At 42.8% G+C, this 26,433-nt stretch overlaps 1 protein-coding gene across 3 annotated transcripts in view; it reads right to left on the bottom strand.

Moving 5' to 3' along the window:
- mn1b (meningioma 1b) overlaps positions 1-26,433 on the bottom strand; it is a 184,865-nt gene that overhangs the window by 13,228 nt on the left and 145,204 nt on the right. The window lies entirely within an intron of this gene.

Here is a 26,433-nt window from a genome sequence, read left to right as displayed (position 1 = left end):
AAAAGTATGTGGCTAGGCAAGAGCCTTCTGTAATGAGACAAACGAAGGGAAAAGTAAGTGTCAGGAATGCCCACACTGGAACTTCCCCATCAGCCAATACAAAAACAGTATTAATGGACCCATATTGACATCTATATCACACACTGTACCAGTCTCCCTACACAGGAGACACAATGCTGTGGGACTATGACAAAGAGGCCGTGAACAACATAATAATCACTCAGTACTCATTAAAAAAAATAACATTCCTGTTTTTACAAACTGCCATTGACCTCCAGAAGAACAACTGTGCATTCTTGTAAATTTCTTTGGGGGGAATATGAAAGGGCAAGCAGTTCTTGCGATGGCTTTCAGACAGGGCAGCGGAGTTGCAGGTTAGGAATGTGCTGCACAGGAGGGGAGCGTCACTGTGCCAATGCTGCTGTCAGTTCGGGGGTCCCTCGTGATGTCACTCTGCTGCATTATTTGGAGGATCAGTCAGTGCGCAGCCCCTAGAAACTGAGCTGGAAGAGAAAGTTATTAATGAAAAAGGAACTTTGAGCCATTTCCATGGAAACAATTGAGTAAGTTTGTATAGCTGAACTCGCCTTGACAATGTGTCATACACCTTTTGTTTTAAAGTGACCTATTCTCCCCTTGCAACCTCCTTCTAAGCTCTTGCATCAAACAGCACACCCACAAAAGCAGGTCAAAAGCACTGGGTTTCCAGCACCGGAGCCCTGCAGTTTTATCAATCCATCATTCGTTGACAGTCAAAGTCCCTGCGTTACTCCCCGGCAATGCACAGAGGAACCCTCCGCTGCTCAGGAGCTTTCTCTGCTCTCCTTGTTGGGGCTTAGGCTTATAATCCTCAGACACATCAAACGTACATTTCAATATTTATTACATTATGTACATTATATACAAATGAACTCAGCAATATAAATGATAAACTGCTCCTGCTATTTGAGGAATACAGATGCATTATCTGGCCAAACATGAAACAACGCAAATGTCTAATGCAAACTGACAGATTGGCAGATGTAATGACAGATAAGCAGGAAAGCTGGATAAAGCAGTCCCTGACTATCCCTGGGCTAGGAAGGAGCGATTTCAGCCAGCATTCAAATATCTGTGATGCTAGGATTGAGCATCGCTGCGATGTCTTCTCCGGTCATCTGCAACCCGCTGACACACTGGGGGCTAAATTCAATTGCCCTGGAAAATGGCCACCACTCTCATGCATTTTGACTGCTACCAGGCTTTGTGCTTTCTGTTTATTGGAATGGTTTCAGCTTCCAGCTAATGCTGACCAAGCTATTGATTGGGAGTTTCACCATCAGAGGGCCAAAAATGTGAGCGTGGCTGGCTCTAATTAAAGATAACCCACAATACTAGGATGTTTACAAGAATGTTGCCAGAGCCGGAGGACCTGAGTTGTAAGGAAAGATTGAATAAGTTAGGACTTTATTCCTTGGGATGTTAGAAGATTGAGGGGACATTTGATCGAGGTATACAAAATTATGAGGGGTAAATTCAAGCAGGTTTTTTTCCACTGAGATTGAATGAGATGACAATGAGATGTCATGGGTTAAAGATGAGAGGTGGAAAGTTTAAGGGGTACATGGGGAGAACCTTCTTCACTCAGAGGGTTGTAAGAGTGTGGAATGAGCTGCCAGCAAAAGTGGGGCATGAGAGCATGATTTCAATGTCTAAGAGAAGTTTGGATGGGCACATGGATGGTAGGGGTATGGAGGACTGTGGTCCCACTGCAAGTCAATGGGAGTAAGTTTAAATGGTTTGACACAGACTAGATGGGCCGAATGTCCTATTTATGTGCTGTACTGTTCTATGACTCTATGACTAAAAGCTCTTTGTGCACGGTGAACTCTGAATGCAGTAGATTCTATCAGCTATTATACTGGTGAATCTGACCAGCGAAGCGAGGGGAAATGCTGAATTATCAAAGAAAGTAGGCTCCAATGCTTTTACAGAGAACTTTGTAGAGGAGGCACAAAGCAGAGGAGACGCCCCACAACAGCAAACAGCCACTAAAGCATGTACAGAAGACAATGGTAGCCAATGACAGAAACCAATCCCAAAACCTGGGATATAGTGTTGTAAGAAGTTCCATGATTTTGCAATGGCTTGCATCATTGGATATATTATTTTGTGATCTCTTATCTAATTATTGGCCTGGAATGAAATATATTCTACTCTACTCAACTTCTCCACGTACTTCGTCAAGCACCTACACACCATTCGCCACAAGCAGGGCTTCTCAGTGGCCAAATATTTTAATTCTGATTCCCATTCCCATTCCAAAGTATCAGTCCATGACCATCTCTTGTGCCAGGATGAGGCCAACCTCAGGGTGGAGGAGCAACACCTTATATTCCATCTGGGTAGCCTCCAACTTGACGATACGAATATCAATTTCTCCGCCGGTAAATAAATTTCCCCTCCTCCCCATTCCTCTATTCCCTACTCTTACCTCTTCTCACCTGACTATTAATTCTCCTTGTTTCCCCTCCTCATTCCCTTTCCTCTACGGTCCACTCTCCTCTCCTATCAGATTCTTCCTTCTCCAGCCCTTGACCTTTCCCACCCATCTTGTTTCACCTATCACATTCCAGCAAGCCTCCTTCCCCTCCCCACTATCTTTTTATTCTGGCATCTTCCCCCTTCCTTCTCAGTCCTGATGAATGGTCTCGGTCCGAAACATCGACTGTATATTCATTTTCATCTGACCTGCTGAGTTCCTCCAGCATTTTGTGTGTGTGGTTTACAATTTCTATCCTTTGAGTAGGTTGACTCACCCAGGCTGAACTGTTTGAAAAATTGAATTACTGCCTATACATGTTGCACTCAACCCCAGTAAGTGGCAGCACCTTACAGAGTGGATGAGAGAAGTTTGAAGGAACATCAAAAACTAGCCGATGCTAGTGAGCTGCCATTTGTTACCCTGAATATCTGTGTTTTATTATCATGACGAAGCCCACTCCTTGTATCTATCACCCTGTCATTAGATGGAATGAATGATTTATGTTTTCCCTTTAAAAAGGCACAATTATGAGTCAGAAAAATATGTTTTTATACTGCAAAGGAATAAGAATACGCTTCCTTCAGCCTTCTTTCAGCACAAATTGTTCTTGGCTGTTCCCGGGACTCTGCCCCAAGAAACAACATTAGCCAACAGAACAAGGTGTCTTACTGTAGGGTATCTTCGCAATCTCACTGAGGTGGTGAGGAATTAAACAAGCAGGCCTCCACCAGTCAGGACATGCCCTCTTCTCATTGCTACCATCAGGGAGGAGGTACAGAAGCCTGAAGGCACACACTCAATGATTAGGAACAGCTTCTTCCCCTCTGCAATCTGATTTCTGTATGGACATTGAACCCACGAACACTACCTCACTACTTTTTTCATTTTCTTTTTTTCTACTTATTTAATTTAACTATTTTATTTATATATAACATTTACAGTAATTCCGTTATCTTTTTTCTCTCTATCATGTACTGAATGCACTGCTGCCGTAAAGTTAACAAATTTCACGACATATGCCGGTGATATTAAACCAGATTCTGATTTTGATCCTAAGATGTCGGGGCAGCGACACACTAGGCCTGAAACCGGTCCTGGATTTTGAAAGGGGCTTGGGTGGAATTTGGACTCGTGCCTTAGAAGTGAAAGATGGTCTGTCAAAACTCCATGTGTAAGGTTCATTATACAAGTGAAGTCACTTCTCTAGTGCACCACAAGGTAACCCATAGTCAAGAACACCTGAACACAGGAAAATAAGAGCAGGAATAGCTACTTTTCATATTAACATGACTGATTAGCCCCAACCTCCAAGAGGACCACAATCGCTGGAATGTCATAGGTCAAAGGGTAGAGGTCAGACTAAGAATGGTCCTCCAGACCTCCAGGGTCAGAGGCTCAGCTCAGGGCTAACAACCCTGATTGGTAAAGCGAAATTGTTACAGAAACAGCAATAAAGAATCCTTCGACATCTGAGTGCAATGATATTCCTGAGTCTCCACCCAGGTCCTGCATGACTGACAGGAGTGAAAACCAGGAGGAAGCTACTGACAAAATGAAGGAAGCCCTGAATACTGCCAGAGATGGAGGACCTTCACTGCTGCCCCAAACGTCAGCAGTGTAACAGGCAGTAAGTTAGCCCCAAGCCTCAACTCCTTCACAGGTTAGTTCCCCCTCACCCCCCATTCTTTCAAAAATGCATCTGCCCTCTCTGTAAAATCCTCACATGATCTAGTCTCTACAGCTCTCTGAGGGAGAGAATTACAGTCATTCCCCCATCCTGTGAAGAAATTCCTGGGTACCTCAGTTTTATAGTACTTCTCCATCTTGCCCCTCCACCCCCACCAACCCTATGTTGGAATCATGTCTGTTGCCTTGTTCAAGACATTCCAACTAGCAGAAATATCTCAACAATGTCACCCTTCACTGAGATGACAAGCCAAATTGCTGGTGCTGGTGCAGTGCACATCAAAACAAAATTCCCATTCAATCAACACACACAAAATGCTGGAGAAACTCAGCAGGCCAGGCAGCATCAAATCTGCAGGTTTTCTCCTGTTTGTGATAAGATTCCCACTCACGTGCATAGTAAGGGTCCAATCTTGAAGAAAATTGAGCAACCGCAAGTGATATGAAAGGGCAAGGTTTTAGACCAGGGGTCAGCAACCTTTACCACTGAAAGAGCCACTTGGACCCGTTTCCCACAGAAAAGAAAACACTGGGAGCCGCAAAACCCGTTTGACATTTAAAATGAAATAACACTGCATACAACGTTTTGTTTTGCCTTTATGCTATGTATAAACAAACTATAATGTGTTGCATTTATGAAATTGATGAACTCCTGCAGAGAAAATGAAATTACATTTCTGCATGCAACAAAAACATTTTGAACTCCGAAAAAAAGACGTTGGGTTGAAGGTTACTTTTAAGTAAAATACTCAACGTCTATTTGAGTCCTTCTTGTATTTATGAAAAACGCCAAACTTAAATTTGCCGCCAGCAGCAAACCAAAAATAACGTCAGCCAGCTGTCAACCTGAAAAATAAAAGGACTATTTCACTGAACAATGAAAACATATGAATATACGTAAAATAATAGGCAATTAAAATATTTATCATCCTTGTTCAGGTTGACTCACACCTGACAATGCAGTCGTATTCAGTAGGGATGGATCGATGCTTAGGGGAGTGACCGGGAAGGATAATGTGTTTTTTTCCTCTCTGAACTCACAGAAGCGTTTCCCAAACGATGTTCGCATTGCAATGATTGCAGAATGTAAATACTCCGAATTTATCATGTCGTGACCTTGTTTGAACTCTCTCAAATTGGGGAAGTGAGACAATGTGCCTTTCTGTAAATCTCTGGCAAGCAACGTCAACTTGCGCTCGAATGCCAAAACATCCTCCAACATGTGCAGGGCTGTACGTCCTTACCCCGTTGAAGAGCTGTGTTCAGCGTGTTCAGGTGCGCTGTCATGTCTACCATGAAGTGTAGCTTTTCCAGCCACTCTGGCTGTTCCAGCTCAGGAAAGTTGAGCCCTTTGCTGCCCAGGAAAGTTTTCTCTTCTTCCAGACACGCGACAAAGCGTTTCAGCACCTCCCCTCTGGACAGCCAGCGATAAAAACACGTTGTAGCGGTTGCTACACGCAGTCAGTAAACTGCAGTCAAAGATAGCTTTATTCGAACTAAACAGCCTTGCTTTTAAGCCTCCCTCAACCCGCCCCCCCATGGGCGTGGATGCTGCAAAAGACACGTACTCACAAACCCCCGTAGGCTATCTCCCTTAGCCTGAGCGCTGGCTAATTGTGAGCCGGTTCGGATGTGTCAGGAAATGGGTCGCCACAATGTCTTATTTAGATTGTACAAGATCACCATAATCTTCAAATTTAGAATTACATTTCAAAAACTAACAAACTAACATAAAATACATTTTAATTAAATACTGACCATGTAGCGGTGTGCTACACGCAGCGCTAAAATTACGACACGGAGTCGGTAACTGCAGTCGAAGGAAAAAACTTTATTCGAAATCTTCAGCCTCACTTTTAAGCCTCCCTCAACCTGCCCCCCATGGCGCAGAGGCTCCAAAGCTCTGTGCTCGCAAACCCCCGTAGGATATCTAATAGTGAGTCGGTTCGGATGTGCCAGGAAAAGGGTCGCCACAACCAATTATTTCCCAAAGCAACAGGGAGCTGCAGCACAGACGTAAAAGAGCCACATGTGGCTCCGGAGCCGCGGGTTGCCGACCCCCGTTTTAGACTGTGACACTACTTTTGCCCTGAATCCTTTCTTCACACAGAGTCATTGTGTCTAATAGAGCCCTCTATAGGAGTAAGGTTCACATTGGCAGTTCTCAGCTCAGCGCTTGCAAGGCAGCACCAGTGCCACTCTTAACAAGTCGCAGTTGCTTAAGGGACCCACTGATACAGGTGTAGAGTCATGCATGCCCGGAAGTGGTTATCAGCATGGCCTTACTGACTTGCATTCAAGCTCTTTGATCCCTTTCATTTCTCCTAAGTTACATAAACAGAGTGGAATCCTAATGATTGGAGCCATTGTTGAATGGTGGCAGGAGTATTACAAAAAAAAACTAGCAATGAGGTTCTGATGAAAGATACTCCCAGTGATTAATTAGAACCACCTTTAGTTCAAACAGAGCACCTCCTATAATTTATAAAAACCAGAAGCAAGTTGGACATTGGCCAATGCAATTTGGAAACAGCAGCATTTGGGTGGAGGCTTGAAGTATCTACCATCAGGGAGGAGGCCTGAAGATCCATATTCAAAGTTTTCATGACAGCACCTTCCCCTCTGCTATCAGACTTCTGGATGGTCCATGAACGCTATCTCATTATTCCTAAACATGAGAAAATCTGCAGACATCGGAAATCCCGGACAAAATGCTGCTGAACTGGCCAGGCTGCATCTGTGGAAATGAACAAACAGTCAATATTTGGGCTGAGACCCTTCTTCAGGACTCAGTGGGTCTGGGTGAGCGCATGGTCGAAGAATCAGAGGGCCACAGAGATCCCAAAGGGGAGTAGTGAGAGACAGTAGCACTGAACTCCCGTCAAAAGGAAGATTTAAACTTCTTCAGGGTAGGCAACCGTCAAAGAGACCACAGTAGCAGTAGTGTCACTAATAGGAGAAAATCTGCAGATGCTGGAAATCCAAAGCAACACACACAGAATGCTGGAGGAATTCAGCAGGCTGGGCAGCATCTATGGAAAAAAGTAAACAGTCTACGTTTTGGGCCAAGACTCTTCATCAGGACTCATTATTCCTCTTTTGTAATATCTATCTATTTATTTATCTATTTATCTCTCTATCTACTTATCTATTTATTTGCTTAATTGTTTGTTTGTTTATTTTTAGTGTAACTTATATAATAAGTTTTGCATACACTATACTGCTGCCACAAAGTAAGTTTCATGACTTATGTCAGTGACAATATACCTGATTCTGATTTCAAAGTCGAAGTAAAATTTATTTTCAGAGTACATACATGTCTTCACATACAATCCTGAGAATCTTTTTCTGCAGGCATACTTAGCAAATCTATGGAACAGTAGCTGTAAACAGGATCAATGGACAACAAACTGTGCAAATGCAGATATAAACAAATAGCAATAAATAACAAGAGCATTAAATAACTAGATAAAGGGTCCATAAAGCGAGACCATCGGTTGTGGGAACACCAGAAAGTAGAATGAGTGTAGTTATTCTCTTTTGTTTAAGAGCCTGATGGTTGGTGGGTCATAACTGTTCTTAAGTCCTGAGGCACCTGTACCTTCTACCTCACGGCAGCAGAGAGAAAAGTGCTTGGCCTCGCTGGTGAGGATCTTTGATGATGGATTCTACTTTTCTGTGGCAACATTTCACGTAGATGTGCTCAATGGTTGGGAGGGTTTTACCTGTGATGTATTAGGCCGAATCCACTACCTTTTGTAGGATTTTCCCCTCAAAAGCATTGATGTTCCCATACCAGGCCAGAATGCAGCCAGTCAGCACAATTTCCACCACATATCTATAGAAGATTGCCAAGGTTTTTGATGACATACCTAATCTCTGCAGACTCCTGCGGAAATAGAGGTACTGCCGGGATTTACCTGCAATTACATTTATGTGATACGTCCAGGACAGGTCCTCTGAGATGGTGACACTCAGGAATTTAAAGTTACTGACCCTCTCCACCTCTGATGCTCTGATGATTACTGGCTCATGGACCTTTGGTCTCCCTCTCCTGACGTCTACAATCAGTTTCTTGGTCTTAATGTTATTGAGTGAGAGTTTGTTGTCATTACACCACTCAGTAAATTTTCAAACTCCCTGCTGTATGTTGATTCATCGCCAACTTTGATACATTGGTGTCACCAGCAATCTTGTATATGGTGTTGGAGCTGAACTTAGCCACACAGTCATCGGTGTAAGCATCTTTGAGAAACTCACCCAATTTCCTGGCAACAGACCCCACCCCCCTCAATCTAGTCAACAAAGAAGACAATAACCATGGAGCAGATCAAGACGTACAAAAAGGCTGGATGAACTCAGCAGGTTGGGCAGCATCTGTTGAAAAAAGCAGTCAACGTTTCGGGTCGAGACCCTTCATCAGGACTAAAGAAGGAGTGGGCAGAAGCCCTATAAAGAAGGTGGGGGGAGGTTGGAAAACCAAAACCAAACGTTGACTGCTTCTTTCAACAGATGCTGCCCGACCTGCTGAGTTCATACAGCTTTTTTGTACGTCTTGATTTGACCACAGCAACTGCAGTGTACTTTGTGTTGACCATAGAGCAGAGACTTCAGTTTTATCGAAAAGAGTTTTTACAGAAATGTAATATTTTCCTCCACTGAATTCACTGCATGAAAGATAATGGAGAAAAGCTCCCTCATCAAATAAATTTAAATTGTTGCAGACCAGCATCTAACAAGCCATTGCTGGTAAGGTTAGGGACTGAGATCACTGAAATGGGAATAGCATATAGTCTGTTTTCAAACAGCATAGACATAATGTAGCAAATCCCCTCCTTGTATGTAACAGATCACCATGGTTCACTGAAGAATATTAATTATGTGGTGTGAGATATACATAAGTTAGACAAGAGAGTGGGACACTGCTGTCAACGACTGCAGTAGGGATACTAAGAGTTATGTCATAAGTTATCCGGTGTGACCTGGTGTGATTGGTGTAACTACAATTGTGTGGTAAGTACAACTCCAATGTTATATTTAAATTTGCTGATGAAACCACTGGTGCTAGCCAAGACAGAGTGGATTGAAAGGCCTGGACAGAGTGGACAAGGAGAGGACGTTTCTTCTCGTTATGGGGTCTAGGATCCAAAGGCACAGCCTCAGAATTCAGGGACGTCCATTCAGACCAGAGGTGAGGAAAACTTACTTTGGGGGAGGATGGTGAATCTATGGAATTCATTTGGCTCAGACGGCTGCGCAGGCAGGCCAGCTCATTAGGTATATTTAAGGCAGAAGTTCTTGATTAATCAGAACATCAAAGCCTGCAGGAAGAAGGCAGAGGAATGGCTTGACAGGGATAATTAATTAGCCATGATGGAATGGTGGAGCAGACTCGATGGGCCAAATTGCCTAATTCGGCTCCTATGTCTTGTGGTCTATAGTCTTAAATGAAAGGTGCTGACAAATCGGCATATAGAAGAGAGATTGAAAATCTGGTCGAATAATGCCACATCGACAAACTCTCACTAAACGTCAGCAAAACAAGAGAGCTGATTATTGACTACAGGAGGAAGAAAGCAATGGTCTGTGAACTTGTTCTTAGCCAGGCAAGTGTAATATTTTCTTCATTTTTACATGCAATAAAATTGGTAAGTTATAAGTAGAACACTTTTATGGAGTGCAAAGTGTTATAGGGGAAATTGCCATGGACAAGTGTGATAAGAAGGGAATTGGTACTGAAAAGCAGTGATATAGAAGGAAATGGAAATTTTATTGAGGGAGTGCGATGGATGGATGTGTGGTAGAGGGGAATGGTGTTGCATTTCCTTTACAATAGGCAGGAGTGGAATGAATGGATGTGTTGTAGCACAGTACTCTACATAATCCTCCAACAGGTTTGCATGCCTCAATGACCCAGAGAGGTATGTTGGCTGGAGTCAGGGCTTTCTGCTTTGGCTCTTGGCAGGGTCACCCATGCCAGACAGGTCAAAGGGTAGAGGCCAAATGAAGAGTGGTCCACCAATCCTCCAGTTTCAGGGACTCATCTCAAGGCTAACAACTCTGGCTGGTAAACCAAAATTGTTACAGAAACAACAATGAAAAATCCTTCTACATCTGAGTGCAATGGTGTTCCTGAGTCTCCACCCAGGACTTGCATGATTGGAAACCGAGAGGAAGCCCTGAACACTGCCAGATTTGGAGGACCTTCATTGCTGCCCTAATTTACAATGGTGAAATCTATATCATATCAGTCTCTTGAGCAAAAGGAAATAACCACACTCATCTATTGAGATGTTACCACAACCAACGATCTCACCTTAAAGACTCTTCATCATGTTATTTCATGCTCCCATTGTTTATTGCTATTTATTTATATTTGCATTTGCACAGCTTGTTATCTTTTGTGCTCTTGCTCTTTTATTGATCCTGTTTAAAGTTACCATTCTATAAATTTGCTGAATATGCACGCAGGTAAAAGAATCTCAAGGTTGTATGTGGTGACATGTATGTACTCTGATAATAAATTTTACCTTGAACTTTATTCAATATACAAAACAAGGGAGTGTTATACAAGGGAGTATTGTGGCACAGTATCCTCCTTAAGATTTATTTTGCAATAGATGCTACAGTAAGTTGGTTGGACGTGAGCAGCAACTTTCAAAGCAGCATTAAACAGATCCTGAACGCGCAAAGCTGCAGGAGATGGAGTCAAGCGATCCAAGAAGTAAAATTGGAATATTTTATTAATGTTGAGTGGCTAGAAACACTGGAGCAGAGGGATTTCTGTGGTTTGTAAGAGCATCTGTAAACAAAAGTATCACAAAGTCAAGTCGAAGTTTGTTCTTTATCACAACAGGGCTACAATAAAAAAGTGAGGATCTGCTGTTTCAGTGTTGCAAAGTCATGATCACAGGCCAGTGCAGCTTCAGCCACTAGTGAGGATGGATTGTCTTGGGGGGCGTGCACAGCTCAGATTCACCTGAATGATACAAGGCCCAAGATGGTTATGGTACAAGGAGAGACTGCACAAAATTTACTTGTATTCCATTAAGCTAAGAAGGCTGAGAGGTTCTCTAATTGAGGGGTTGTATTTATTGACTGAAAGGGTGTGGGCTTCATAGGCTGTGCCAGCATTTAGTTGCCCATCCCTTACATACCCTGGGAAGATGGTGGTAAACTGCCCCCTTGATCCCCTGCAGTCACTGATGAGTCGGTGTACACACAATACTGTTAGGGAGAGAGCTCCAGGAATTGTATCCAGTAACAGTGAAGGAAGACAGATCTTTTTCCAAGTCAGAAAGATGTATAGCTTGAAGAGAAAGAAGTGGTTTTGATAGTGGCATGGTAGCATAGTGGTTAGCAGAACACTTTGCAATACTGCCAACCCAGTTTCAATTCCTGCCGCTGCCTGTAAGGAGGTGTATGTTCTCCCTATGACTGTGTGGGTTTCCTCCAGGTAGTCTGGTTTCCTCCCATAGTCCAAAAGTGTACCATTTGGTGGGTTAATTTGTCATTGTAAATTGTTGGGATGCTGGGCAGCATGGCTTGAAGGAGCCAGAAGGGCCTGTCCTACACTGTGTCTCGATAAACTTTTATGAAAATAATTGTCCCTTCATAAATCATGCACAAATATGTACAGCCTTAAGATTGGAGGTTGGCTGCCTTGGAGTAAAAAGTAAGGGAGCTGTGAAGACGCAAACAATGGTGGGGTAAACTGGATCAGCCGAGGCTCAAGCCCCACCACTGAAAAATATGACTAGAAACAAATCAGCTCCTTTTCCATAAAGATTGGATGCCCTGACAGAAACCAGGTAATGAGGAGGTTTCTGCTATAAGTGGGAGATCTAATATTATCTAGTGGATGAAGATAAAACCCTCCAAGAGGACCACAGACTTGTCGTGGTTTGGAGAGTTGCATCTCTGAATGGCTCGGAGTCAGGGTTTTATGCATTGTCTCTTGTTAGGGTAGCACATGACAAAGAGGTCAAAGGGTAAGGGCTAGACAAAATATGGTCTACCAATCATCCAGGTTCAGGTGTTTAACACAAGGCTAACAACCCTGACTGGTAAAACAAAATCGTTATGGAAACAGCAATGAAGAATTCTTCTACATCTGAGTGCGATGGCGTTCCTGAGTCTCCACCCAGGGCTTGCATGACTGACAGGAGTGAAAACCGAGAGGAAGCTACTGACGTGATGAAAGAAACCCTGATCACCACCAGAGATGGAGACCTTCATTGCTGCCCTAAATGCCAGCGGCGTAACAGGCAATAAGTAAGTATGTAAGGAGATAAACCACTAAAGCTGCTGTATGTTTGTCGACGACAATAACAGTGAAGAAACTTCAGAATTAACCCAGTAACTGAGCATGATACAGCCACATCTTTCTTTTTTTAGGTCTTTGGGTAACCATTTGATTTTTCAATTTGCAATCCATTCCAAGAAACTAATTACAAACTGTGTCTCCACACCCATTAAATGTAGATTAACATGTCTTCAAAAATAAATCAATAACATAATAAAATAAGGCTAGATATTTCTAGCCTTATTTTCTATATTGAAGCTTTCTTCAGCAGGATGGGTATACCAGCAAACACAAACTGCTAGATCAGGGGTTCCTGACCTGGTATCCATGAACCCTTGGTTAATGGTAAGGGTCCATGGCATAAAAACGGTTGGGAACCTCTACGCTAGAGGAACTCAGAGGGTCAGGCAGTATCTGAGGAAGGAAGTGAACAACTAAGTTTCAGATCAAGACCACAAGACCAATCAAGCCACTGATTTCAGTAGCTGTCAATCACAGAGTTCTTACTGAGCACTGCCACTCTGGGCATTTCCAACATCAGTGATGATGGATCGATACAGGTGTTCCCAACCTTGTTTATGCCATGGACCCCGACCATTAACCAAGGGTTTGACGACTCAGGTTGGGAACCCCTGCATGGATAGAACTTTTCCCTTGCAAACTGAAAGTCACCCCACTGACTATGGATGAGGCAATCAGAAAACTGAATTTCTCTGTTGGTATAGAGGGTAATAAATATTCATGGACCTGCATGTCATATTTTCTATTCTTGAATCAGTTTGCAAGGGGAGATAGAAACTGTCTAGGGCATATGAGCACACAAAATTTCACCCAGTACTCGTGGAAATCTGACCGTATATTAAGAGTGCATCTTCTTTCGTGGTGCTTGCTGGTTCCCATTGAAAACGTAATGAGATTACTGGCAGAGCTTAACAATTTTTCATTGAAATGCTTGACATAAGCCTGTACTGAAGATAGGAAGATGTCAAAAGATGTCCCTCCATTGACTGATCAGGGTCTTCAGGATGTGGTTTTCTGCATAGTGGTCTGAATGCAACATTCCCGATTGGCTGTGCTTCGAGCTGCAGGGTCATGGACGAGGACAGATGTGAGCAATCTGTATCTGATACTGCTTGTGTGGTGCCTTCATTCTCCAGCCTGCTCCTCCAAATTCACTAAATAAAGCTTCCAATATATCATCAAACCAATCAAAAATGTTGTCACAAGAGGGAGCACAGCTTGGTGAATTATAACTGTAGTAATGTTCATCTGCTTCTCTTTGTGAAGCTCGTTGTTTGGTGAACAGAATTTATTGAATGTTGTTCAAAACTTTCCAAAACACCGTAAGACATTGGAACAGAATTAGGCATTTCAGCCCATCAAATCTGCTCCACCATTTGATCATGGCTGATCCATTTCACTCTCAACCACATTCTCCTGCCTTCTCCCCGTAACCTTTCATGTCTTGACTTGATTTATCAAGAAACCATCAACCTCCACCTTAAATACACCCACAGATTTGGCCTCCAAACCACCTACAGCAATGAATTTCACAGATTCACAACCCCTCTGGTTAAAGAGATTCCTACTCATCTCCATTCTAAATGGATATCCCTCTGTTCTGAAGCCATGTTCTCTGATTCTAGACTCCTCCTCCATAGGAAACATCCTTTCCACATCCACTCTATCTACACCATTCAACATTCGATAGGTTTCAATGAGATCCCCCTCTCATTCTTCTAAATTCCAGCAAGTACAGGCCCAGAGCCATCAAAAGCTCTTTTCATGATAAGACTTTCATTCCCAGAATCATTTCTGTGAACCCTCTCCAATATCAGCACATCCTTTCTTAGATAAGGGGCCCAAACTGCTCACAATACCCCAAGTGAGGCCCCTCTAGCCCTCACTAAATGATCACTAACACTGCATTAGCCTTCTTCATCACCAAATCAACTTGCAAGTTAACTTTCAGGGAATCCTGTACAAGGACTCCCAAGTCCCTTTTCACCTCAAATTTTTGAATTATCTCTCCATTTAGAAAATAATCTACACTTTTATTTCTTCTAACAAAATGCATGACCATACACGTCCCGAGACTGTATTTTATCTGCTACTTCTTTGCCTAATCTCCCAATCTGTCTAAGTCCTTCTTAATGGACAACCCCCCCCCCTTCACCATTCCCCACTCCCTCTCTCACTTTATCTCCTTGCCTGCCCACCACTTCCCTCAGGTGCTTCTCCCCCCATTTCTTTCTTCCATGGCCTTCTGTCCTCTCCTATTAGATTCCCACTTCTGCAGTCCTGTATCTCTTTCACCAATCAACTTCCCAGCTCTTTACTTTACCTCTCCCCCCTTGAGACTTCACCTATCATGTTGTGTTTCTCCCTCCCCCTCACCCCTCCCCCTTTTAACTCTACTCTTCATTTTTTTCTCCAGTCCTGCTGAAGAGTCTAAGCCCAAAACATCAACTGTACTCTTTTGCATAGATGCTGCCTGGCATGCTTCATTCTACCAGCAATTTGTGTGTGTACCATCTTCCTTCCTCAAAACTACTTGTCCCTCCACCTAGCTTTGTATCATCTGCAAACTTGGCCATAAACCCATTGACATACAACAAAAATAAGCAATCACAACACGAACCCCTGCAGACCACCACTAGTCACCAGAACCCAATCAGAAAAGGCTTGCTTTATTCTCACTCTTTGCCTCCTGCCAATCAGCCAATGCCCTATCCATGCTAGTATCTTTCCTGTAATACCATGGGCTCTTATCTTGCTAGGAAGCCTCATGTGTGGCACCTTGTCAAAGACCTTCTGAAAATCTAAGTACAGAACATCTATCAATTTTCCTTTGTCTATACTGTTTGTCATTTCCTCAAAGAATTTTAACAGGTTTGTCAGACAAGATTGTCCCTTAAGGAAATCATGCCCACTTTGTCTTATTTTACCATGTACCTCCAAGGACCCTGATATCTCATCTTTAACAATCGACTCCAATGTCTTAGCAACCACTAAGTTCAGGCTAACTAGCCTATAATTTCCTTTCTTCTCCCTCCCTCCCTTCTTTAAGAGTGGAGTGAAATTTGCAATTTTCCAGTCCTCCAGAACTATGCCAAAAGCTAGTGATTCTTCAAAGATTATTACTAATGTTTCCACAATCTCTTCAGCTACCTCTTTTAGGACCCTGGGGTGTAGTCCATCTGTTCCAGGTGACTTATCTACCCTCAGACCTTTCAGCTTCCCAAGCACCTTCCCCTTAGCAATAGCACCTTCACTCACTTCTGTTCCCTGACGCTCTCAAACTTCCAACAAACTTCTATTATCTTCCACAGTGAAGACTGCAGGTAAATATTTATTAGGTTCATCCATCATTTCTTTGTCCCCATTACTGCCTCTCCAACATCATTTTCCAGCAGTTTGATATCGACTTTTGTCTGTCTTTTACTCTTTTTATATCTGAGAAAATTGTTGGGTGTTCTGTTTTATTTTATTGGCTAGTTTCCCTTCATAGTTCATCCTTTCACTCCACTTATAAATGGCTTCTGTTGACTTTAAAAGCTTCCCAATCCTCTAACTTCACACTAATTTTTACAATATTGTATGCTCTCTCTTTAGCTTTTATGCCATTTTTGACTTCCCTTGTCAGCCATTGTTACTTTATCCTCCATTTAGAATTTTTCTTCATCTTCAGAATGTATCTATCCTGAGCCTTCTGAATTTCTCCCAGAAACTCCAGCCTTTTCTGCTCTCCCTCGCATTTCAGGGTGAATTCTGCAATGTTATGAACACTACCTCGTAAGAGTTCCTTTACCTTAAGCTCCCTAAACAAATGCAGTTCTTTACACAACACCCAATCCAAAATAGCTGATCCCCTAATGGTCTCAACCACAAGCTGCTCTAAAAAACCATCTGATAGGCATTCCACAAATTCTCATTTCTTGGGATCGAAAATAAGCACCAACCTGATTTTCCCAATTTACCTACATCTTGAAATCCCCATAACTATCATAACATTGCCCTTTTGACATGCATTTTCTATCTCTACTATAATTTGTAACCACATCCTGGCTACTGTTTGGAGGCCTATAAATAACTCCCATCAGGGTCTTTTTAACCTTGCAGTTCCTTAACTTTACCCACAAGGATTCTACACCTCCTGATCCTAGGTCATCTCATTCTAATAACTTCATTTTTTACCGATAGTGCCATGCTACCATCTCTGCTGGGCTGCCTGTCCATTCAATATAATGTGTTTCCTTGGATGTTAAGCTCCCAACTACAGTATAATCTTCTATCAGCAACAACTCAATGATGCCCACAACATCATACTTGCCAACCTCTAACTGCACTACAAGACAACTTTTAGTAATCCACTCCTAAGTTCTACTTTATGAAGAAACCATAGATCAAAAGCAGCCAATTCTGGCTTAAAGGGTGTCCTTCCACTTGCGTAAAAAGGCTGGGCCAGCAATGGCAATTTTGTTGCCATCTGCTGTCAGAAAATGAGATTTCCTCTCACACTTGTCTTCCTTACATTAGTATGGTTTGTATACTTCAATGAACCACTCAAGAACTGAAACATGATAACAAGTGTGGGAATTCCATCAGAACAAACCCAAAATGTTGGCAGAACTCAGCAGGTCGGACAGCATCTATGGAGAAGAATGAACAGCCGATGTTTTGGGCCGAGAACCTTCTTCGGGGTCTATCTGATTGCTTGGCCCAACTCGAGATTGGTTTTGTACATGAAGCAGGACAGTTCTATTGATTCTAAACGAACGCTGTATGCTGGAATTTAGAAGAGTGAGGGGGATCTAACTGAAACCTATCAAATTGCTACCATCATACTGGAGCCTGAAAGCATTCCCTCAGTGATTCAGGAACAGCTCCTTCCTTTGCCATGAACATCAAATCACCTCACTTCTTATTTTTTAGAATGACTTATTTAACTATTTAACATATATATATATATATATATATAAACACACACATATATTTACTGTACTTCACAGTTTATTTCCTATTACACATGCTGGTGATATTAAACCTGATTCTGATTCTGAACATTGAAAGGCCTAGTGGAGAGGATGTTTCCTTCTGTGGGGGAGTCATGGACCAGAGGGCACAACCTCAGAATAGCAGGACTTACATTTAGAATGGAAACGATGAGGAATTCATTTAGCCAGGGGGTGGTGAATCTGTGGAATTCATTGCCACAGGTAGCTGTGGAGGTCAGATCATTGTGTACTTAAGGCAGAGGCTGATAGATTCCTGATAAGTCAGGGCATGGAAGATTACAGGGAGAAGGCAGGAGAATGGGGTTGAGAGGGAAATGGATCAGCCATGATCAAGTGCTGGAGCAGGCTCAATGGGCCTAATGGCCTGATTCTGCACCAATGTCTTATGGTCTTGTGCAAGCAGTGCATTTGCCCATGAGGCAGAATTGTTATCCACACAACGATAATTCAAGCAAAAGCAGTGCCTTGCATCGTTACTGGAGCAATAAGTAACAGTGTGAGATTGCTGACCAAAAGCTTGCAAAAAATCACTACCAAACTAGCCAACTACAGGCAATAAACTAGCATTATTAACACTCTTCACTTTTAAATTATAACCTCTTCCAAGATAATAGTGAAAGCATTTGATTTTTTTTCAAAAACTCCAAGTTCTTCCCAATAAATTAGGGAACAGCCCAAGTCCCAGTAAAATTTCCTCACATTTAAGCATCTGCAGTATTCTCTAGCCAAGGGCAATACAGTAAATTATGGGTCTAACAGAGAATCCGTTGGGAAGTCGACATCTAATGAAATGAATGCTAAATTCCCAAAGGAGTTAGACTTGGATGAAGATACTTCATACCTAATGAGCACAGAACAGTTACCAGAAGCAATGTAACCAGACCCAGTGGTCTGGGAAACTTCGTTTATGTTTTTTTTAATTTTATTTTGCATCTCGGGATAAAAGGATGATTAGAATGTTTGATTTCCTCCAAACAACACTCTCCCACCACCAGTGCCTCTCATTATGTACAACAGTTCAAGATACCGAGTTTCTTGCTTCATAATTTTACCTGGGATGCCTCAGTGACTCCTAGACACAGCACAAATGCCCACACACGCCTTAAAGCACTCCTTCACACTCCCGGTATGGACAGACCGGACACTTTACCCTACAGAATCAACGGATACTCCGCAGAGTTCCACTGCAAATGCCAAACCTAAAGAAACTTCAAGCATTTTTTTTTAAGTTATAGAGAGGCTAACTCTTTCCCTGCTGAATAAACATTTAACAAGTAACAAACCCCATCCGCTAACCGCAACTGAAGAAGATATCAGAAGCCCAGCTGATTCTATCTGTGGAACAGCGTAACACTATCCCAGTCTGTGGAGTGTAAATGATCCTTTTCTCCGAGTGTTTAATTACACATGTAACTCATGCCCCAAAAATTGATTGCTTAATTTTTATTCTGCGCCTATCACAGAAAAAAATACTATTGTGCGACCTTGTTGTTTATACTGTTGGCTATACTTACCTTTGATCAGTTCTGTCATGGCAGGAAGAAGGTACAAGTGCCCCAGGACTCACACCACCATGTTCAGGAATAGTTAGTTTCAGAACCCCCACCACCTGCTTTAGGAACAGTAATTATCACTCAACCTTCAGGCTCATGAACCAAAAGGGATAACGTCACTCAACTTCACTTGCCCCATCACTAAAACATTCCCTCGACCTATGGCTTCAGCTTCCAAGGGCTTTTCATCTCATGCTCTCAATACTTATTGCTTACTTATTTGTTATTATTTCTTTTTTTTTGTATTAGCACTGTTTGTGTCTTTAGCACACTGGTTGAATGCCCAAGATGGTGTGGTCTTTCACTGATTCTATTACCGTTATTACTCTATTATGGATTTATTGAGTAAACCTGCAAGAAAATGAGTCTCAGTGTTGTATATGGTGGCATAATGTACTTGGTTATAAATTTACTTTGAACTTTGGTCCGACAAGTTGAGTAAGATGTTATTTGGTGGGCCCCCAGGTGGCCTTTGAGGTTAGTCTGGGATCCACACATTCTGTTGCAGTATGGATACCAGTGGTAGCTGTGGTTAGTGGGTGGGTCTTTTGGTTGTTCGGCCTATTTCTGAAACAATGCTGATCCACGGCACTGGCTATTTAAGAAAGCTGTCACCCTCCAGGTCCTGCTTTGAAGTAATGGACTCGTGTTGGGAATTCCCCTTGCCCATAGTTTTCATCCCTGTCTTTCCATTTTGGAACCAATACCTGTCCCTTTCCCTATCCCTTCTCTCTTCCTCCAACACACACACACCCCACACCCCCCCCCCCCCCACCATGATGGACTCAAACAGCTGTAAAGATAGAGAGGGGGGTTTAAATTCATTTGTTAGGGCAGTTATTATTGGAATTACAAAACCAATACTTTTTGCAATAAGGCATTTTAACATACTGACCATTCCCAGTCCTTCCTGCTGTTCCCCCATTGTGCTACTTACCAGGGTAAATGTCTGTCAGCCTTCAAAGGTGACAGAATAAAACAAGTTAGCCGTGTACTTTACTGGTAATCAAAAAAAGTTGTCGTGGTCCAAAACAGTGCCTGAAGGCAAAAATTACAGTGTTTTCCAGCCTCGATCACCAACCACACAACAGACTGCTGAAGGTAGAAAGCTGACCATGGGTCATACTCTGTCTGGGTCAAAGCAAGACTCTGAGACTCTGAGAAGGCACCAATGCCAGTGGTAAAGCTGGGCATAAGATGAAACACCCAATACTACCATGACAATCGTACACGGTTTGGCGGCTCATGCACCAGCCGAACATACTTCAACTCAGTAGCACACGTTACCCAAAGCTGAGCGGAATATTGCAGGCTTTCCCAGATAACAAGTGGGTTCCATTTTAACAGACGTCCATAAGTTAATTTTGTCCTAGTATACTAAAATCACTTGATATGGTAACCATACCTCCACGGTATTGCAAAGACACTTAAGACTGATAGAAAGAACAATTACTTCTATAGATGTACTGTGGAGAACATTCTAACCGGCTGCACCACTGTCTGGTATGTGGGGCCTACAACACAGGATCGAAGTAAACTGCAGAGACTTGTAAACTTAGCTCCATCAAGGGCACTAGCCTCCGTAGTATCCAAATACATCTTCAAAGAGCAATGTGTCAAAAAGGCAGCGTCCATCATCAAGCACCCCAGTCACCCAGGACATGCCCTGTTCTCATTGCTACCATCAGGAAGGAGGTACAGGAGCCTGAAGGCACACACTCAACAATTCAGAAAGAGGTTCTTCCCCTCCGCCATCCAATTTCTGAATGGACATTGAACCCATCAACACTAACTTATATTTCTTTATTTTATATTTGCACTACTTATTTAATTTAACTACTATATATATTCACTGTAATTCACACTTTTTTCTCTATTAATACGTATTGTGGTCACAAAGACAACAAATTCCACGACATCTGCGATTGATATTAAACCTGGTTCTGACTCTGAGAGGGAAACCTAGTTAAGCCTTTCTTGTACATGCGTCTGACTTTACTAATATTATGGGAGTTTGCTTGTATGTAGGGGTGCCCAGAATCAGACTTTCCTAAACCAGAGATTACCTCTAAATGCCACCGTAAATCTGTTTCTGTCTTCGTACTTGAGGAAACTTGTAGCTATTTAGCTCAATGGAGGATCCACTAATTTAGAGTCAAAGGTCATTAACATGGAGAAAGGCTCTTCAGTCCATTCAGTCTGCACTATCCATCACATGCCCACTTACAGTAATCCCACAGTAATCTTATTTTATCAATTCCCATTCCCCCCCATATTCCCATTCACTGACAAACGGAGGCAATTAGCAGTGTCCTATTAATCTTAAATGGGATATTTAATAGGCAGCACAGTAAAGTAGTGGTTAGCACAACGCTTTGCAGTACAGTTGATGCAAGTTCAATTCCCACCACTGCCTGTAAGGAGTTTGTACGTTCCTCTTGTAACCACGTGGGTTTCCTCTGGGTGCTCTGGTTTCTTCCCACAGTCCAAAGATGTACCAGTGGCAGGTTAATTGGACACTGTAAATTGTCTCGTGGTTAGGCTAGGGTTAATTTGGGTGATTGGTGGACAGCATGACTTGACATGCCAGAAAGGCCAATTCCAAGCTGTACCTCAATAAATAAATATTGTACATTGGAAAAAAGTTTCTATTAAATGTGAACTGAATGCTGCCTTCTCAATGGAAATTACCTTTAGAGTATTTTATCTTATTTTTAGAAAAGAATTGAATCTAGGTTTCAAAAGTTCCTAAAAGTGCTGTTTGACATTCAAGTGGACCGAGGTTCTGTTCTGGAACACTGTCAGGCAGCAGCAAGCTCCAGCAAAATAACTTCCAGCCAAAATGTTGGTGTAAGTGCACTAACCACACTTTTACTCCCCAATTGCAACAACTTCAATGAGCTAGAATTGTGAAGAGAGACCAAGGGGAGGATGGATAGGACCCAAGGCTGGAGGATTCAAAGAGAATCGAGAGACACTACAAGACAGAAGTAAGGGCAGGGCTCTCAACTAGATGCTAGGTGAGAATCCAAAGACAGCTGACAATTGAACACCAAACCTCAGTTCAGGTGCTCTTTAAATATTAAAATCCTGGCACCAAAACATGGCACCAATTAGCAGGGCAGGCCTGAGCCTTTAAAGGGGCCGCACCAGTTATCGATATCCCGGGGAGTCAGAACATCTAAACCCTGGAAGCTAGTGCAGTCAGGTGTGATTCATAACAAAAATGATTTTGAGGGCAGGTGAAATTCGTATAAATAAACTCCTGTGGGGGGGAGGGGGTCTCAACAGATCAAGGTCCATCCGCAGAGGTCAAGACTGTAACAGGTGAAATATCAAATACCCCTTTGCCTCCACAGATGCTGCTTGACCCTCTGAGTTTCTTCAGCAGTTTATTTCCTGGTTTCACATTCTAGTGTCTGCTCTATCTCTTGTGTTTCCCTTAGTAAAATTGGAAAACCATCCATTCTCATCAGTTTCACCACTGGGTGGATTAGGTTAAATTTAATTGCAAAGGTTCATTTATTATCAAAGTATGTATGCAGAATACAACTCAGAGATTTGTCTTCTCCAGATAGCCATGAAATAGAAAAAGCAATAGAAGAAGTTGAAGGAAAGACATCAATCCCTCCGCACGGAAAGAAAAATAAAAAAAAACTCACAAATCCCCTCAACCCCTTCCTTGCACAAAAACTAACAGATCCCCCAAACCCTCAGCCCACCAGCTGGCATCAAGATAGAATGGGCGGGAACATGAAAAAAACATAGAACTGAAAGAGGACGATATGAACTACAGTCCAATGCTTAAATCTCAGAATTCTGATAACATCTCCAAGAGTTTCAAGAATCAGCGGTCCCTCGGAGAGCAGCCTCTCCGAGGGAAGCAAGACAAACCAGAGGCCTCTCTGAGGGAAGCAACACAAAATTTAATTTCTATCTTTCATTGCATTTCTTTCAAACATCTGCAATTAAAACCTCACCAAAGATGCTCCACTGACAGCAGCAACCGCTGCAAGAGTGCAGTGCAAATACTTTAGTTTTACCCTGAGAAAAACTAGTGAGCACAATTCGGGCAAGCATCCAGATGTCTGCAGCCAATTTTTTAATGATAATGAATTCAAATTCACACTCAGACACAACGTCTTTTCCTTTTAGTCTACCAGCAACACAAATTTGCAGCCCTTAGGGGCCCCTAAGTCAAGGGTGCCTCAAAATGCAGTGCTTCTCATCAGTACCTGAGTAAAAAGGCTTTGTGGAATTGAGATGGGGCTGCACTGAAGCACCGAAGAAAGAAAAGGGAAAACTCTTTGCCCTTTCTGTGAGTGCCATCAGCGGCATACCATGCTTTCCTTCCTCTCCCCAGCTGATCAGGATGGGATTGTCAACGCATGGTCGCCCCAGCTTTGCAAGACCACCGTTGACACAAAAACCTTCCGGCATCTGCACACTTTAGGGTCAATTTTCAGTGCCCTCATCTGGCATTAGCAGTGCAGGAATAGCCTCCGAACGTGGGCGGAGAGCCTGGCTGCCCCACTAACACTGAAAGTGCCAGAGGCTCCATTTTAAAAGAGATTGTCAGGATTCCGAAGAGATTGCCTTCTACGTCCCTGTTAGATACGTGGCTTATGACTGGATTCTCTTCGCACTTTAGTGCAATGGGTGCTTATGAGAAGCACCAAAACCCAAACTTACAAAAATTAGTGAAAACTGCCAATATTTACAAAAAGATACCCACCAGCAAACACGATAATAGTTCGGTACTCTTTTGTACAGTGTAAATGCCTGGAAGCCTGATTTCTCTCTCCCACAGAGAACCAAGAGTGCCATTTTCAGGCACTAAGACACATCATCTTTAATTACCCAGAAAGTTAACTTGCGACGACACATGAATTTGAATATGATGCACCTACAATGTAGTTACAATCATATTACAAAATAAACAGAGGCATCTACTTTAAATACAGTACACAAACAACAGATCATTAAAGAAATTAAAGAATTGAATATTCTGCTGTGTATGGTGGGACAGGCGCCATAAAGCCAACCCCAGCGCATCAGCTTGGTTTAGGGCCCGCTATGAGAATATATGGGAGAAAACATTGAAGTTAGTACTCTCAGCGCAATGACAAGGGTGTGTGTGTGTGTGCGTGTGTGTGTGTAAATGCTCAGATGTAATGAAAGCATTTTACCAAGCACTCTCCATCACAAGCCCACATCATAACCATGATTCCAATGACCATTTTAGGTCAGAGGTCATTACCCGTGTACAAAAGTGAGAATTATAGAGTTAGATCTGAAAATCAGTGTTTGACTCTGCCTGGAATTTGTTGTTGTTGATTGTCGTGAAGGAACATATGTATCACAAAAAAGTCTGCAGATACTGAAATCCAAAGCCACACACTCAACATGCCAGAGGAACTTAGCTGGTCAGTAGTGATAGGTGCAACTGGCACTCTCTCTCCAAAACCTGGCTCCATTGCATGTCAGAAGTAACATCTAACATACAGCTGTTTGTGGGGTAGGTCCCTTCCTGCTCAACTCCCTGGTCCACTCGTCCTTCCCCATTGATCTCCCTCCTGGTACTTCTCCTTGCAAACAGAACAAGTGCCATGCCTGCCCCCACACCTCCTCCCTCACTACCATTCAGGGTCGCAACACCTCACCTGCGAGTCTCTTGGGGTATCCGGTGCGCCCAGTGTGGCCTCGTGTGTATTAGTGAGACCGGATGAAGATTGGGAGACCGCTTGGCCAAGCACCTTCACTCCATCTACCACAAAAAGTAGGATCACCTGGTGGCCATCTATTTCAATTTTGCTTCCCATTCCCATTCTGACATCTCAGTCCATGGCCTCCTCTACTGCCAGGATGAGATCACAATCAGGTTGGTGCAATACATTAAGTTCCGCCTGGGTAGCCTCCAACGTGATGGCATGAACATCAGTTTCTCAAACTTCTGGTAATGGCCTCCCTCCTCTTCTTCAACATTTCCCTCTCTCACCTATCTCCTTACCTCTGGTGCTCCTCCCCCTTCCCTTTCTTCCACGGTCTTCTGTCCTCTCCTGTCAGATCCCCCCCTTCTCCAGCCCTTTATCTCTTCTACCAATCAACTTCCCAGCTCTTTACTTCACCACTCCCCCTCTCCTGCTTTCACCTAACACCTTCCACCTTGCACTTCTTCCTCCCCTCCTCCCCAACCTTCTTGCACTGTCGCTCCCATTCCCTTTCCAGCCTTGAAGAAGGGTCTCAGCCCAAAGCGTCGGCTGCTTATGCTTCTCCATAGATGCCGGCTGGCCAGCTGAGTTCATCCAGCGTTTTGTGTGTGTTGCTCTTTGTGGGCTTAGATGAAGCTCTGTCAACTAATTATCAAAGCTGGATTTTCCCAGATATATAAAAAAATGTGAAGGAGAGTAATGTTCTCGGAGAGTGCCGAGGGTAGAAAGAAAAGTAACTCAAAGAGATGTCATTTGTCATTACACTCAATTCTGGCAGCTCATTAGTGAAGAGGAGGTCGCAGATATAAAGTGAAGCAGCAATAAAATAAAACATTTTCAAAAACTGAATTTATGGGATATCATTTGCTTCCTTCCTGGGTCTACTGTGCCCTTAAATCATTGAGTCTAATGGGTAGAACAGAGACTTGCAGTGACAGAGGGATTATCAGAAGGACAAGGACAGAATAGGGTGTAATGCAGAGTTTACACAGAAGTGTGGGGTAAATCGATGAGTTAGACAGTGAGAAAGGTGGGCTATGTGACACTGTCACATGAAGTGTATCCATGAGGTGGAATAGACAGGAAGTGTAAACAGGTAAAAAAGTGAACATCACAGAAAGTTTTCAAGTAGACTGTGTGGGCTCGTCGCTGCCTGTTACAGTGAGCCAGCTGTGGTGTATCTAAGCGAATTACCATCGGCTCAGAATGTCACAGTGAGAGATGTAGGTTTTCACTGATTGTTACTGTAAGGTTTAGATGAATAGCAGAGGGTCAAGGCAAGGGTTCATAAATATTTCATGGGCACCAGACTCCAAAACATCCAGGACATTTTCAAGGAGCGATGCCTCAAAAAGGCGGTGTCCATCATTAAGGAGCCCCATCACCCAGGACATGCCCACATCTCATTGCTACCAGCAGGGAGGGGGTACAAAAGCTTGAAGGCACACACTCAATGATTCAGGAACAGCTTCTTCCCCTCTGCCATCCAATTTCTGAATGGCTAATAAACTCATAAACACTATTTTTTAATTTCTATTTTATTTTATTCTTCATATATATATATATATATACTCACTGTAATTCACAGTTTTTTCTATATTAATCATGTTATGCCATGTACTGCTGCTGCAAAGTT

This window comes from Hypanus sabinus, chromosome 13 (assembly GCF_030144855.1).
Source record: "Hypanus sabinus isolate sHypSab1 chromosome 13, sHypSab1.hap1, whole genome shotgun sequence".
NCBI classification, from domain to species: Eukaryota; Metazoa; Chordata; class Chondrichthyes; order Myliobatiformes; family Dasyatidae; genus Hypanus; species Hypanus sabinus.
This window is presented reverse-complemented; position numbering and strand designations above follow the sequence as displayed.